The 17,227-nt window shown below is 39.2% G+C and overlaps 1 protein-coding gene and 1 long non-coding RNA gene across 8 annotated transcripts in view; one reads left to right on the forward strand and one right to left on the reverse strand.

Annotated features, from left to right (window-relative positions):
* ELMOD1 (ELMO domain containing 1) overlaps window positions 1–11,672 on the reverse strand; it is a 77,222-nt gene extending 65,550 nt beyond the window's left edge. For 2 of the 7 annotated variants that reach the window (XM_069080477.1, XM_069080476.1), the window contains exon 1: window positions 11,311–11,668. The gene's annotated coding sequence lies outside the window, so the exon portion shown is untranslated. Of the gene's footprint in view, window positions 1–10,998; window positions 11,019–11,132; window positions 11,153–11,310 lie in introns of those variants that run through there. The other 5 variants (XM_069080473.1, XM_069080475.1, XM_069080474.1 and 2 more) reach the window with 5 other exon arrangements.
* LOC138155309 (uncharacterized) overlaps window positions 1–15,180 on the forward strand; it is a 66,409-nt gene extending 51,229 nt beyond the window's left edge. The window contains exons 2-3 of the long non-coding RNA XR_011166797.1: window positions 7,132–7,207; window positions 14,835–15,180. This is a non-coding gene — a long non-coding RNA (uncharacterized lncRNA). The remainder of the gene's footprint in view (window positions 1–7,131; window positions 7,208–14,834) is intronic.
* Window positions 15,181–17,227: the final 2,047 nt, after the last annotated feature.

Here is a 17,227-nt window from a genome sequence, read left to right on the forward strand (position 1 = left end):
AAGGAATTTGAAAGGTAGAGGTGTGAAGAAAAACCATAAAAACAAGATATTCTTAATAAACACAAAAAGCAGAAAATGCAAATAATAAGTAACTCATTTCCTTATTGTATGGGTGAATGAAAAACTTTAGAATATTTTAAATATTTAGAAAATTTTCATCCTTTTGAGAAAGGTAGAAACTGCCTTGATCACACAGAAATGGCTTCTGGTTCCTGGACAACCAGAGTAGGATAAGATTACTTCCCAAGGTGCATCATTGTGTTCTGCTCCAACAGATAAAGGTTATCTCATTCAGGTCATACTGGCTCAGGTTACAGCGGCTCTCATTTCTAGTGACCTTTGGGTTCTGGGTTATATTGCTTCTAACATTTCTTAACCTAGCATATTAAAATGAAGCTATGGTATATGGAATAGTGGAAAAACAATAAATTTGGATTCTACTTGGGTTCAAGACCTAGCTCTGACACTAACCACCTTGGATAAAGCTTCATCTTCTTGAGACTGTTTCTTCATCTGTAAAATAAGGGAGCTGGACTATATGATCTACACTTAAGGAGTAAAAGGGCAGGGTGGAGTTCCTATCAGTACCCATATCAATGAAATTATAAATATATGGAGTCTTGAAGAATGGGTGATCATCCAAGATTTTACTGAAACCTCCCTTGCATTTATAATGACCCCGCTTTTAAAAATAAAAGAATCTTAAGCTTAAAGAGGGAAGGGAACTTTGATGTTATCTAGACCAATCCCTTCATTTTATAATTGAAGAAACTGGGATCTAGGCTACTTGCCTGACCTTGGGCAAGTCAAGTTAAGTGACTTGCCCAAGGTCACACAGTAGGAAGTGGTAGAGTCTACATTTGAACCCAGTTCTTTTGACTCTGAATCCAGTGTTCTTTATACTGTGCCATAATGCAGACAAGGAAGTAAATTTCAAGGGGTGACACTTATAATATATATGTATAAACAGCAATGATAAATGACATGATCAGCAAAAGTGGTGGGTTTTTTTTTAAGATAAATCTCCCTTATCCCACTCATTCTAATTAGTTGCAAAATCCTGTGCATTTCTTCCATCTGCTAGCATAAAATCATCTCTTCCTTTTTCAATGCATACAGCCCATATTAAACAGAAAATATAAGCTATGTGGATCCCCAGCTCTCAGCTAATTTGAAGAGCACTGATGATTGAGAAGTCTTTCCTGGCTTAGATGAATAGTCTGATACAGTATCCATAATAACCCCTGTCTATTTACTGTTTTCAGGAGGATAATTTTTCCAGAACCACATCTCTATTGCTTTGCAGTATCAAAAATATTTTGCATTATGTTAACAGATCATTTCCAGCAACTGTAAGATGGAAATGGCTTCCTTAGACCCTTTATGAACTAGAATGATTTGATTTCTGTTTTTTGGGTGGAATTATTTCTCAAATGTATCAGACATAGGCTTAACTGACTTGCCCAGGGTCATACAATTAATGTCTGAGGCCAGTTTTGAACTCACGAAGATGAGTCTTCCTGACTTAAGACTGGGCACTGTGTCCACTGTGCAGCCTAGCTGTGCACTTGTGGGTGATATGCTTAAATCAGCTATCTCTGTAATGAAACCACCAACATATTAAGAACAAAGATCACAAAAAGAGAAATATCATAATGAGAAAAAAGACAAAGTGAATAATGACAAATCCATCCTAAAATATTCAAACAAACTGAGAATTAAAAAAAAAAAGGAAATGGATGGAGGAACAAACATAGACATAAATTATAATCATTTCCTAAAGAAATTTAACTGACATAGAACAATTGTCATAACAAGACCAAAAGAGCCTGTAAACTACCTCAATCAGTCAGTCAATAAGTATTATTAAGTCCTTAATCTGTGCCAAGCACTGTGCTAAGGACTGAAAGTAACAAAAAGGGTGGGAGGGAGAGTGCAAAAACACAGTCCCTGATCTCAAGGAGTTTACAAGCAAGGAAACACCACCTCTTTATCAAGAATAAATACAAATATGTAATATATATTCATTTAAAAAAAAAGATTATATTGCCTCAAAGAATGGTGAGAAGCATTAAAGGTGAAAACAAGTGTAATGAAAGCTTAGTAAGATACTCAAGTATGCTAAATCACCCTGAGGGCATTTAAGAATGAAACTGAACGACAACAAAAGATACTTCCTTCTGATTATATCCTTTATGATATTTCTTCACAATTCTTCATAGTGACATGCTAGTTTATTCGTGCCTACCGTGAGCTTTGTATCCATTGTAATGTAGTTGACAGACAATTTTAATTCTTTGGCTACTATGATATTAAATCACTTACAACCAGTCATAGAGCATTACCAAAAGGATAAGAATATCAAAAAAAAAGATGGGCCTTTGTTTCAGGAAGAAATTTGGGGTCATAAAAAGTACTGGACCATATTGCCTGCTTTCCCTATTCCTTCAAAAAGGATATGAGTTTCATTAGACTGAGTTAGTCTATTTAAGTTAACCTTAGAGATATTTCTATGTTAAATATCGCTTTTGTAAAATATTGCCTGTTCTTCTTCTCTAATTCAATTTAGAGGTCGATTCACTTTCCATCCTGGGTAGATGTTCGAGCTACTTGTACAGATGAGCTCTATAGATTGTCCATACAAATACATATCATAATATTAACAATAGACATTCTTATCCACTTTTCTTTTCCTGTGTGGTTAGTTAGGTGAACCTCTTTTGAATGATTATGTATCTCATTTACAAAGCTCTACAAAATATTCTGTATTGATTATAAATACATGAAGTAGTAAATTGAAGCATATATTATCAGTGTTAAAATCTTGATCTTATATAAAATAAAAATGAATACTAGGTGAAATTGCTGATGATCATTTTCCCATTATTAACAATGATTATAGATGAAATTCATTTCTTTTCAAAGTACTTTGATATTATAACTTCTTAAAATAGTTGTTTAAGCTTTCTGTTTTGGAAAAAAAATATCTGATATATTCAGCCAACTTAGATTTACTCTGAAACTAAAAAAAAATTGATATTAAGTTTTATCTTGAAAAATAAAATCTTAGAAAACTGGTTCCTAAATTCTGAAATGAATTTCTGAATTATTCTTTTTCACCTGAAAAGACAAGGGGCCTACATTTTAATATGTTCTGGAGATTTAGTTATTCTATAAATATTTATTATGTTAAATGGGTGATGAATTAAGGTAGATTTTGGAGCAGAGAATAATATCATTGAAAATATTTATAAAAATCAAACAACAGGGGTGGCCAGGTAGCACAGCGAGTAAGAGCACCGGCCCCAGAGTCGGGATGACCGAATCTGGGCTCTGATACTTAGCACCACACCCAGAAATAACTGGCCTTGTAACCTTGAGCAAGTTACTTAACCCCGATTGCTTTAAAAAAAAAAATCAAACAATATCTGAGGGGGGAAAAGAAAGCAATGTTTCAACAGCATCTTTTCATTATTTATACAAAAGAATATTCAATTCAGATAAATTACTATAGCAAACAGTCTAATTAACCAAGCAACCACTTCAAAAATTAATACTAATGGAAATGATTTTCAAATTATACTAAAGGTTACAACCAAATGACCATGAAATTTTGGTGCATAGGCCTGTTTAAACTTTTTTTTTTTAATAAAAGAATGAGTCCTAGGGCAGCTAGGTGTCACAGTGAATAGAGCACCAGCCCTGGAAGTCAAGTGGACCTGAGTTCAAATCCAGCCTCTGATACTTAACACTTACTAGCGTGTGACCTTGGGCAAGTCACTTAACCCCAATTACCCTGCCTTCCCCTCTCCAAAAAATAAAAAAAGGAAAAAAAAAGAATGAGTCCTTAAGCATCTACCTACTTCAACTTCAAAAAAACAAAAAGGCAAACATACAAAACACCAGGAAATTATACAAAAAGGTTTTGTCTAGAGGACTCCGGGGCAGATAGATGTCATTCAAATTTAATCCAATCCTATAAAGGGTTATATTAGTCATATCACAAAGCATCAGGGGTTACAGTTTATTGCATAGAGCTAGATGTGCATGTAAAATGGGTGTTTTAGGGGGAAATGCTTAGCTTTCATTTTGTGAATGAAAAAAATGGATCTCAAAATAAATGTAGAGGGGCGGCCAGGTAGCACAGCAAGTAAGAGCACCGGCTCCAGTGTTGAGAAGACCTGAAGATCGAATCCCGGGCTCAGACACTCAGCACCCACCCAGAAACACCTGGCCGTGTAACCTTGAGCAAGTTACTTAACCCCAATTGCTTAGGGGCGGCCAGGTGGCTCAGCGAGTAAGAGTACCGGCTGTAGTGTTGGGACGACCTGGAGATCGAATCCTGGGATCACACTCAGCACCACACCCAGAAATAACTGGCTGTGTAACCTTGAGCAAGTTACTTAACCCCGATTGCTTAAAAATATAAAAAAAATAAATGTAGAAAATCAAGACCTCATTAGCTTTCTCACTCCCAAATATGAGTTAGGAAGGAAAAAGGAAGAGAGCATTGCTAACGTTATTTAACTCAGCTCAACAAACATTTACCGTTTATTATAAGTTTTCTTTGTATGTATCTACTTTCCTTGTTCTTTCAAAAGGATATGAGCTTCATTAGACTGAATTAGTCTGTTTAAGTTAACCTTAGAGATATTGCTATGTAAAATCTTGCTTTTGTAAAATTTAGAGCACAAATTTGTTTTAAAATAATTTCTTTAGTATCTTTCAATACAATCAACAAATTGAACTAAGTAGTAAGTTAAGTCTTGGTTGTTTTTTTTTTTTTATTCATGAATAACTAATTTCCTTTTTAAGCGTGAAAAGATTTCTCAAATTATCTAGTCCCAGTAATAAAAAAAAAAGCTAGCTGCCACATGGGAAAGACAACTGACATGATCATAAATTAAGGTTCTATTTCTATTTTGAAGGAAAGTTATTTGCTAACTTAAGACCCTCCTTTTAACTTAAGATGCTTAAGAGATGTCTTAGCTTAAGCTTTGATTCCTTTGAATATGTCAACATATGATATTTATAATACTGAATGAACCTGAGTCCTTACTGTGAAATGCACAATTTATCGAAAATCGAACACATTATAATTTACTAATGGTCACTAATAAAGCCAAAAGTGCTGCAAGTCAGAATAGCTGAAATCCACCTAGATTATTAGACCTGAGGACAGAAATGCAATCAGATGACTGATAAATTTGCTCATTGTTTTTCCTGCCTGGACAGTCACTGAAATTTAGAATTTTTGGAACCTTTCTTTCTCTTATCAACATAGTGACAGTGCCTGCTGTGGTTTTGAAGTTCAGACGCTATTTTATTTTAAAGAACTAATTGTGTTTATACATTCTGAGTGGGTACTCACTGGTACTACAAGCATATGCTCATTTTCACAAACCACTATTTCTGCGAAACCTACATTGCTCCCCCCTTCCTACCATCCTTCCTTCCAGGGAGCAGGACCAAACTGGAAATTTCGACTAAACCAGTGTCTCGTTTGCTACTGAAAAAACAACACACCCACCATTTCTATTGATGGCACCACCATCTCTCAGGCACCCAGGCTCTCAATCTCCAGCTCATTTTTTCTCTTCTCTCTCCCCCACATTCCTCTTATCTAATCAGTTGCCAAGTCCTATCCATTCTTTATCTGTGTTCTCTTGTATATCTATCCTCTCCTTCCACTCATATTGTCACCACTTTAGTTTGGGCCCTCATTACCTCCCATGTGGTCTATTGTAATAGCCTCCTGCCTGGTATTCCTTCTTGTAGTATCTCCCTTCTCTAACCTTCACACAGCTACAAAATAATCTTAGTAAGGCATCGGGCTCACTTTGATACTCTCCTGCTCAAAATCCTTCAATAGCTAATCACCTCATATAGGAAAAAAAAATAACTCCTAAACATGACATTTAAAGTCCTGAAAACACTAATCCTAACCTTCCTTTCCTCTCTTTTTTTAAAATAATGTTTTATTTTTCTCAATTACATGTAAAGATGATTTTTAGCATTCATTTAAAAAAATTTTGAGTTCCAAATATTCTCTTTCCCTCTTTCTCCTTCTTCTCTCCATGAGACAGTAAGCAATTTGATATAGCTAACCTATGTTTCATGTTACTACCCTATGCACACTCTTCATGCTTGCCAAAGGACTGCCAGATATTCCCAGAACTAAACGTACCATCTCTCAGCGTGTCAATGCAGACCATCTCCCATGTCTAGAATTCACTCTCCCCATTTTTTCCCTGTTGAAATCCTTTTCTTTCTTCAAGGCACAGCTCAGGTGTCACTTTGTCCATGAAGACTTCTTTAATACAACAGCTGAAAATGAGGTCTGAAAATGACCCTCCTAAGAAACTTCTTAAATTGCTTTGTTCAGACCTCTCCTTTGCACTAACTAAACTCTACCTTATATCATACTTACTGTGTATATATCTTAATTAAATTTTAAGATTCTTCAAGACAGGAATTGTGTCATTCCCCCCCCCTCTCTAGAATTTGACCCAGTATCTTGAAAATATTAAGCTCTTAATGGATTTTTTTGATTTGCTGGCTTCCAGGTGGTGCGGTGGATAGAGATCGGGTGCAGTCAGGAAGACCTGAGTTCAAATCCTGCCTCAGGCACTTACTAGCTATATGACCCTGGGGAAGTTGTTTAACCCTATTTGCCTCAATTTCCTCTCTGTAAAATGGGGATGATAATAGCAGCTACCTCTCAAGATTGTAGTAAAGATCAAATGAGATATTTGTAAAGTACTTAGCACAATGTCTAGCACATAGTAAACAAAATATAAATGTTTGCCATCATCATGACCATCATTTGATTATTAAACACGCCTGTTCATGTTGTCTCTGGACTTTTTGTCAGATGCAATCCATTCTGATCATTCCCTCAAATAGCTATAGTATTATATTTGATTGACTTTTTTTCAAAATCAAAGACCAAAATGTATATGTTATTTAATATATACTTATTAATCTTACTTACATTATGAAAACTCTTTTTTCCTGAAGAAATGGAGGGCAGCTAATATTAATCAATATCTAATTTGCCTATTTTTAAGGACTGAAATGAATCCATTCAAACACAATTGTAATGGTTCAAATTGCTCAAATTAATTCCAGATCAGCAGTGATTTCTGCTCCAGTCAAATCCCTACAACCTATCCATGACCTTCAAAGGAAGAAGAAAATATTTCTGGTGAGTTGGTAAAGACTTAAATGAAATCTGATGGAGGAATGTTGGGATACCTGGTAGTAGCTTGTATGGCACTGCCTTCAAATAGATGCTTGCTAGTGCTACATAGGTAGGTGATTGATGGGGGGGGGGGGGGGGAGAGTCCTTATTCCCCTTGATGAACTGTAGCTTATGAAGTCTTTGGGTTTTTGAGAGGGTGGGCATGCCCTTTGTTACCTTTTATCGAGGAGGTTATGGACCGCTCTCATGAGGGGATTACTTAGGTAGTTCCCTGATCAACTTGATGATCTTACATTGATGGCTTTTGTTGAATATTGCTGATAATGAGACTAAGAGAATACAGAGGAATTTTATGACTCAGACTCTTATGGGACAGACTGTTATGGGAGAAGCTAGTTCCTTTGTCCTAGCCTATAAAATGGAAATTTTCAGTCATAAACTTGGGGAGTTTTCTCCTTTTCCAAGACAAGTCTGGGACACAGCAGAATGGACCCGAATTCTTAGATTTGTGATTAGAGTTAGATGTTGTCCACCTAAGAACCATTACTGACTGTCTTGAGACAGAGGCACATGGAAGGTGCATGAACACAAAACCCAAAAGGAGTTCTGGACTTCAAATTCTTAGCCCTAGACTTGGAAAGGAAGTAGTGTAACCTCTCAGCCCAAGAGGTGACAGCCAGAGGGAAGAACCACATGATCAAATGGCAAGAGTTCTTGAACCCCAGTCTTCTGAAAAGAAGAGGGGGGCAGTTTCTCAGAAGCATAATATTGGAATCCAGTTTTCTAGAGAGAGAAAGAATTCCCAGGCAGTATCAACCAAGAGTTATTTATTAACAATCCCAAGGTGTGTAGTTCAGGGATTTAACTTTCTAGAGAAAGAATGAGAGTTCCTAAGAAGCACCAAACTACTAGAAAGAAAGAAAAAAAAGGATCATGAACATGACCTTTGAGGATCAAGAAGCCTCTATATGAAGAGGAGCTCTGAACTTTGCCCTTGGTCCAGATCATATTATCCTGTTATCACATATTCAATGGGAAAAAGGCTACCCTGCTAGCAACTATAAATCATTTTCTTTCTGGGAAGAGTTTAGACCATAGGTTGGAAAACTATTGGTCTAGAAAAAAATGGAACCCACTGAAATGGCACCCTGAGGTCATTTCTCTTCCAAGAGAATTCTAAACCCTGGACTTGAAGATTTGAAGACCCTGAAGAAAGTTAGAATCCACCTGAATGGAACTTATATTGATAGTCTGTGAGTTCCTGAGAGTACTTCATGTGTTTTCTACATTTTCTATAGGGCAGAATAAAATGTACCCCAATATATGCATTGTTACCTTCAATGCTTGTACCAGGGTCCTGGAGACTCTTTTACCTACATATGTAAACACACAGGCACAAGCTATGCTCAAGATATATTCTGAGATTTCCCACAGGCAATATCAACTGAGAAATAAATATGTTAGGGAAGGAAGGGGTGGCCCTGAAATTTAACCCAATCCTCTAAGTTCAAAGCTTGGAGTACTGGGCTATGGGTTGTACAAGTAAGGGACTTACCAGATGAGGTTATAATCACAAAGACTCCAAGTAAGCTGGACAAGATATTTTGGTTGTTGGGTTGAATTATTGAATTGAAATGGTTTATTTTTAATGTCTTTTTAGAGGCTTTGGCTCAGTGATAAAAGTACTAGACTCTGAATTGAGTTCAATGACCAGCTCTAATATTTACTAGCTGTGTTCCCCTGGGCAAGTCACTTAACCCTTCTGAGTTTGTTTCCTCATCTACAAAATGGGGATAATAATACTTTACCTACCTCACAAGGTTGTTGTGTGGAGAGAGAAAGAGAAAGGTCTTTAGCCAACACTGGTATGCAGCCCTTTCATACATGCACTGCTAATTCCACAGAATTCCTATCTAATAACACTCTCCTAATTGCAGAAGTAGAAAGAAGGCTGATTTTTATCAACATTATTTTGAAAACCAAATATTTTATGAAATGATTAAAATGTATAGTCTTTTCTGACAATTTTACATTTAGATGGCAATTATTGATCAAGGTTATATTATTCAACATTTACTAATCATTTAGAAGATTCTTATTTTAAAATTCACTCTAAATAAGACAATCCTAAGTGTTTTCCTCACAAAAAAATTATTTCAGTGGTTGTCTTCCCAATAGGATGTATGAAGGATATCTTCATTTATCAAGATTGATGACCTATGTTAAGCATACTAACAGGTTGGGGGGCAGAGGGGGGGGAATCCACCAAGGAAACATCACATCATTTATTTACAGTGGTCTTTGTTGGGAGATGAGTCTCTTAACAAGGGCATTTGTAAACTGAAGCATTTCAGTTGAACTATTCGTGGGCTGACAGTCAAACGGGGCTATTGCTTTATTATCATATTTAACCAGAGACTTAACATCAACAGAAAATTCAGCACAGATCTTCTGAGAGGTTGTGCACCTACCTTTCTGAAAAGAAAAACCAAGTCCTTTCATGGTAAGGTCACCATTAGGAAAAAAGAACATCCGCATTTGCCTGTTTGCTAATTAATTCATAGCAATGGTGCAACGGAAATTAAGGCAAACAGAAGAAACTATGCCCTACAGCCCTTTGTTTCTAACATGAAGGTCCTTGGCATTAATTGGTCCTTCCTGCACTATTTAGACAGAACAATCCATGCAATTACTGAGAAAGAAGGCATTTCTCATTCCTGTCCAAATACATTTAGACTCTGTAACCAAAGTAAAAGAGATTGGACGGAAGAACCCTCTCAATGTTCCTGTCTGGTTGCCCATGGAGCAACTTCTGAGCTGAAAATGACTTAGTCACATTATAACCATATGACATGCATGAAAAAGATGTTGATCTGGTCAGCAACATCAACCACACACTACCTGCTTTCCACCATGTTGGCAGCTCCTGTTAAGGATGGTTGTCAAGCTAGCAACACAAACACGCACACACTGCGGAGCTGCGGAGCAGCCCTGGAGATCAGCCCAGAACTTGCCTACTCTTAATTTGCCTATTAGAATGGGATTTGGAGGAGGGGGTTACTGGTAAGCAGTAGCCTCCTTTTCCTTAACCTGGGAGTTTCTCCGAATTCGGGGAGCTGAAAGCCCTGGGGAGAAGTTGACCCTGACTATTCAGTGCAGAAAGATGGGCATAAATCCATTGATTAAACTCTTCCAAAGCCAGGAAGCCGGAGAGGGCGTTCCTGCAATATTTATAAGGTGTTTTCTTGGGTGCAACACATAGAGGATTAGCAATTCCACTGTGAGTAAGCAAAGACAATATCTATACTTTAAAAACACGCACGCCCAACAATAAAACGCAACCCGTACCAAACACACCCCCCTGCTTTAAGGACCAGTCATCCAGCCCTAGTCATAAGCCTCTTCCAATTCTACCTGCCCTAGGAAAGAAGAGATGGCATCTCCAGACAGGGGTTTTCCCAGCAGGTAGTTTCAGCCTTGAAACTCATTAAGCAGATAACCTCAGAAACCACAAGCTTGAGGGCCAGACGCCAACTAGCTTCTCCGGTCCTCCCCCTTCTGTCTATTCGGTCTCCCCCCTCTCTACCAACTGCCGGCGGGCGCAGCAACCTAGGAAATCTCTGATGGGGGGGCGGTGTGTGCTGAGGGGCCCTGAGTCCGGCTACGCCCCCTTGCCCTCCTTTCACCCAGTTATCTCTTGTCTCCCACCCCGCCTGCCCCTTCAGGATCGTTTCGTGTCCTGTCGCTAGGCGACCTGTACTCTGGCTGAGCTGGAAACAACCTGGCACCCCAACCTGCAGACAGCGTCGGGGGAGCGGAGTGCTCTTCGGGAGTCTCAGGGTGCTCGCCCCTGCTAGCGAGGGCAGTCGGCGGAGCAGATAAACCCAAGGCATTATTCCACCCATCCCATTCACAATCAGGCTCTCACCCTATTATGCTTTCTTCCTCCGCACCCCTTTTGCAATTTGTACTGCGCCCCAGTTCTACTGCAGCTCTTTCCTCCTCCCCGCCCCCTCCTCGCCTTCTCTCTTTCTTGGGTATTCGCTTCCTTGCCCTTGCCTCCTTCCCACATCCCTAGCTCTGGGCCCCAGAGCTCCGCCACTCACCTGTGTTCTGGCAGCTGCTGCTGGTTAAACTGGTCCCATAAAGCGACACAGCCCTGTCTCCATCCCTCCTTCCCCAGCCTGCACCCTCCCGATGCCTTCTATAAGCAGCTGGCTCGGCTCTCTGCGGTGGCAGAAGCAGAGAACAACTCTGTCACCGGGCGCCCGAGGCACGGGAAGAGCAGCCGCCTCAGATGCCGCACCGGATCCAGGCTGGCTGGGCGGGGGCGAGAATCTGGGTCAGGCTGAGGAGAGCAGCGCTGGGCTGCAACCTGGGTGGCTCCTGCCGGGGAGGGAGCCGACAGAGGCACGGGGAGTGCAAAGGCTTCCCACTGGGCGACCAAAGCCTGCCCAGCTACTGAGCATGCCCAGTCTGAGAGGGGTAGAGTCACCAGGGTGCAGGATGCTCCAAATAGGGAGTGAGGTACACAGTGTCAGGGGCAACTCAGAGAAATCAACCTGCAAAGAGGTCAAGATAATAGAAAGAGACTACTGCTCAGGTCAATCTTGATTTCTGTCTCCTTCCCCTACTACCCACACCCCCAAGAGATGGGTTGGGTGTCATGGTATTCTGTGGGTAAGTGGGTCTGACTTTGGGACCATCACTTGGTGAGATTCTGTAGAATCCTAGAATCACGGGCAAATTACCCTGGAACTATCAAAAGAGCCCGGGGCAAAAACTCTGGACCACTCCCACTGCCTACTGCTCTCCTGCTACCATTCCCCTAGTTCCTGGGACAGAAGGGGAAGAATTGTTGGAGTACCTTACCTGGGCCTGCCTTCCCTGGCAGCAGTCTTTGCTCAGAATTTTCCTGACTTCTCATGAAAACCTGGGGAGGCTAGGTGGCACAATGGATAGAGCAAGCACTGGGCTTGGAATCAAGAAGACTCATCTTCCTGAGTTAAGTCTGGCCTCAGACACTTACTAGCTGTGTGACCCTGGGCAATCACTTAACTCTGTTTGCCTCAGTTTCCTCATCTGTAAAATGAGCTGGAGAAGGAAATGGCAAACCACTCCAGTATCTTTGCCAAGAAAACTCCAAATGGGGACACAAAAGGTTGGACATGACTGAACAACATGAAAACCTATATGCCCCATGTCATATTACTTGAAGATATTTCTCTTAGTGTGTAAATAGAGAAAAGGTTTAGTATATTGGATATTTGTCTAGAAAATGATTTCTTAGCTTCCAAAATAACTCTGAGGAGAGATTTCATCTGTAGTGGAAGGTCAGTGGGAATGACATTGGGAAGGACAGGGAGGAAAACTTTTAGTCTTTCTGAACCTCTCAAAGCAGGTATCTTTTCTGAGTACAATATATATGCCCTGGAACTAACTTAACAAAAGTGACTTAACCTCACTGTGTCTCAGTTTCCCCACTTGTCAAATGAAAGATTTGGACTAGAGTTTGAGTTCAAAACCCACCTCTCATGTGGGGACCTTGGGCAAGAGTTTTGACTTCACCAACATTTTCCTCAACTGTATGATGAGGAAGTTGAATTTGATGGCCTTGAAAGGTACCTTTGAGCTCTTGATCTATTATACTATGATGGTGAAGGTCCATTACAGTTCTACAACCTATATAAAAACAAAAGAAACTCTATTATTCTAGCTTTAAAGGTCGTTTTCAATCAGGATGTCCCTGAGTTCCCTTAATCATCTTATTCACACTTGACAAATAAGATTTTCAATATATCTATGTCTTCAAATAAATCATTTGTTCTCTAGGTCTTAGTTTCCTCATCTGTAAAATTAAAAATGTTGAACTAGATTATTTCTGTGTTTCTTTAAGCTCAGAAATTCCAAGTTTTCAAAGAGTATCTTATCATTAGTTAAACTTCTTTGTTCTTGTGATTGAAAATAATTCCCCCCCTCCCATTGTTCGGAGGGGGGGGGGAGGCAAGACAATTGTGGTTAAGTGACTTGCTCAAGGTCACATGGCTTGTAAATGTTAAGTGTCTGAGGCCGGATATGAACTCAGGTCTTCCTGACTCCAGGGCTGGTGGTGCTCTATTCACTGAGCCATCTAGCCACCCCAACTGCACTTTTGAAACAAGAAGCAAGGTATACCTGTATAACTGAATGTTTGTCCTTTGTTTTGAAAAGGACCAATGATATCATGGGGTGATGTCTTGACTTGCATGAGAATTGGATTGAAGTGAGGTAGAGTTGCATAAAGTCATCAGCCTCACTCTGTCTTCTAGAGTCATCAAAGTCCAGTGGCAAGACAAAACTCAAGACGACTGGCGATGACCCAGGATGCAGTGGATGACCTTGGCATCTTTGATGTCTGACCAAGCTCCAAGCTCTACAGTCTCTCTTTAATATATCTCAGTATCATGTGACATTTGAAAAAAATATAGAATTACATTGTTCATTTATTCAATTTATTCCCCACAATGACCTCCAAGTCTTTTTTCATTGTGGTATTTGCTGAAACCCATGTGATATGTTGTTTTTCTTCTTTCTCTTCACTTGAATTTTATTTCTTGTTTGATAATTTCTCACAAAAAGTGCACTACAGATTCTATTCCTATTATTTCATGCTGGCAACAAGGCACCCCTCCCCAGTTTTGTGCCATTCCCCAAATTAATTAGAATGGTCTTAATTACTTCACCCAAATGATTAATAAGAACAATAACACTGGTCCCAGTCAGGACCAACCTCCCTACCACTGAAGTAACATGGACCCTGCTTTCCACCCACACTGCCAACTTTGACTGGAGGTTGCATAGAGAGACTGTTTCCATCCAAGCACAAATACAGGTTGCCTAGTAACAGTACAACGAAGGATCCTGATAGACCAAGAAGGCAAAATGAGAACCTAAGGGTGAAAGACATGCAAGGGAGTGACCCTACTACAAAAAAGACCACCTTCTCCCTCCTTTGCTTTGTCCACTGGGTCAATGGGCTATGATGGCATGAGGACAAGGAAAGAGAGCTTGTGAATGACCCCAGAGTTTGTGGTTTCTTTATCCACTCACAGTGGAAGGATTGAAACAAATGTTTTTTCTATGTAGCAGTACTCTCAGCAGAAGACTAATGTACAATGTAGAACACTGACAATGTAAATGAAAAAATAGCTACAAGGAAGTTGAACTCAGAGTGACTGAAATACCAGTAACAGTCCTAGAGGACAAACAATGAAACACACCTTCCTCCTTTCATAATGAAGACTGTGACTACTATGGTGGAATGTTGTATATACATTGTAGACATGGTCACTGCATCCAACATTTTTGCTTAAATTTTTTCTCTTTCAATTTAGGGATGAGAGGGTAATGGGATATATTTCCAAAAATGACTGTGACATAAAAACAAAATTCATCCACAAAATGTATTTCTGTGGCATCAACGATGCTCTTTATGGAACATATTTAATACTCCCTCCCCCCAATTTTGGTGCTGAAATGCTGACCGCTAGTTTTTATAGATAGATTCTCTTAGCCAGCTATATACTCATATAGAATGTTATAGCAATAGGAAACCTTGTAGCTCATCTAATCTAATTCTCTTGTTTTACAGAGGAGCAAGCTGGAGCCTGGAGAAGACAAATGACTCATCCAAGGTCATACAGCTAGCTGGTGACAGAATCCAGATCGCCTTTTAGTCCAGTAATGTTTCAGTGCACTGTATTTCCTCTTCCACTATATCTTTTTGTGGAGACCTAACAACATATCTGTCCCATTATTCATTTCTGCTCTAACTTTCCTCCCCATCATCTTGAACTCAACACAATCATGCCAACCTCGTGTTTTCAGTAGCACCCATCTCAACTCACCACAGCTACCTGCCTCAACTGGGAAACTTGGCCCTCTGTTTATATCTATCCCTTCCCTTGTTCTTTCTCTTTGTTCTCAGTCTCATGGACTTTGAATAAACTTACTTTCTTCTTATTTAAGATCTGTCTCCTCCCCATCAAAAAAATCTGGATTTCTCCTGGTAACAATGTAATCTCAGTGGACTGGTGCTGCAGGGCACCTAGAAATTCGCTACTATTACAATTAATTTAGGGACTAATAGGGCAGGGGCATGTGTGGTGATATATCCATAACAGTATTGTCAAGACCCTCAACTCCCACCAAGGTTGAAAGTCTGGACCATGGAATCTGTACCTTTACTAACCATGAGAAAGGTGGGGAAAGGAGGAAGGGACAGAGAGGTCAGTATATAGATCAGGCTATCTTGCTTCCTGAGGGTGTAATCTGGCAGTGTGTGAGGGAATCTTTCTAGAAACTAGATTCCACAGATTTTTCTCCTGGAATTCTATTCCTTGATTCATCAGTTCTACTTTCATGCTCTTACTGCTTCCATCCCTCATTTTTTCTTTCTCAAATAGTAAATTATTCTAATAATGTTGCTATTGTCTGCCAAGTCCTAAATCAGCCTCTGCTTTCCTAAAAGATGTGGGCATTTCATTTATTTCTTCTATCCATCCAATCTTCTAGCCACCTTCTTCAGAGCTTCCAATATTAAAAGTGATAGGGTCCCAGAAATCCTCTCATTCCTGGACTCTGATATCTTTTTAATTCAGTCCACATCATTTGCTCACCAAATGAGACACACCTTGAGTGTAATTGTCACAAGATGCCATTTCCTCTCTGAGCTCATCAGTAGATCACATTGTGCACTTACCTGTTCTTTTCCAACCACCCTTTCTTATCAGGTCAGGCTCTCTGGAGCCTGCTTTATCCATTCCATGTTATCTCCAGGATGACTGAGAAATGAGGTGGGTCATTATGTAACAAACAAATAGAGGGACATAAAAAGTAATTGTGATCTCTGGAATATTAAAGGAAAAAGAGACGGGTGTGTTGGAATGGATCTTCTATAAAGGATTTATGGGAAAATAAAACAAAAATATCTTAGTAGCACATAAGCTAATGTAAAGTGAAGCAAATGGAACCAGGAAAACAATACACACAATGGCTAGAACATTGTGAATGAAGAGTAACAGCAACAAACATTCATAATTCAATGTCATGAAATTAAGATGACCAAGTCTGACCCAAGGAAGAGATGTGAGAAGATACCTCTCTCCACTCATTTGCAGAAGTGGGAAAATGGAGATGATATAAAAACAAAAGACAACTATACATCTGTGTGTATATGCACACACATCTTTTACTATTTTAGTTTTATATGTATGTATACATATATGACATATAGGCATACATATTACTATCTTTTATTCTTTTGTTATTAATTTAAAGATAGTTTTTTAAGTAACATGATCATCAAACAAAATCATTTTATATCTAAAATCACAGGGCTAGAATGGACTTCAGAAGTAATCAAGCCTAACTATACCTAAACAGGAATCCTCTCAATTCCACTCCCCAATTGATGGTCTCCAGTCTTTATTTGAAAACTTCCTGGGAACAGGAACATACTATACTGTCTTTCAGAACAGACCATTTCACTTTTGGATTGTTACTATATTAAGGAAATTTACCTTTGCATCACACAAATATATGTTTTAGAAACATCCCCTCATTGTTCTAATTCTGCTCCAGTACATCTTTACTACCAAATAAGACAAATTTAATCCTTTCACATAACAACTTTTCAGAAACTTGAAGACATCATTGTCAGTTTATTCAACTCAACATTTATTGAGCTCCTGCTATGTGTGAGGCATGTAGGATATATGGCATGGTCTCTAGTCCCTTCAACATCCTTCCTGGTCACCTATTAAACTAGAAATATCTTCAGTTCATCAATTTCCTTCCTAAAATATAGCATCTGAAGCAGAATACAATATTTTAGATGTGGTCTGACCAGGGCTGAGGACAGAAGATCCCATTACCTCTCCTCTTTTAGGTACTCTGCCTCCATTAATGCAGCTTCTGTTGGTGTTTAGTTGTATTCAACTCTTAGTGATCCTATTTGGGGTTTTCTCCAAAAAAATGAGGAAA

The sequence above is a fragment of the Petaurus breviceps genome, unplaced genomic scaffold (assembly GCF_028583685.1).
Source record: "Petaurus breviceps papuanus isolate PSGF00001 unplaced genomic scaffold, PetGlider_PUasm1.0 91133, whole genome shotgun sequence".
NCBI lineage: Eukaryota > Metazoa > Chordata > Mammalia > Diprotodontia > Petauridae > Petaurus > Petaurus breviceps.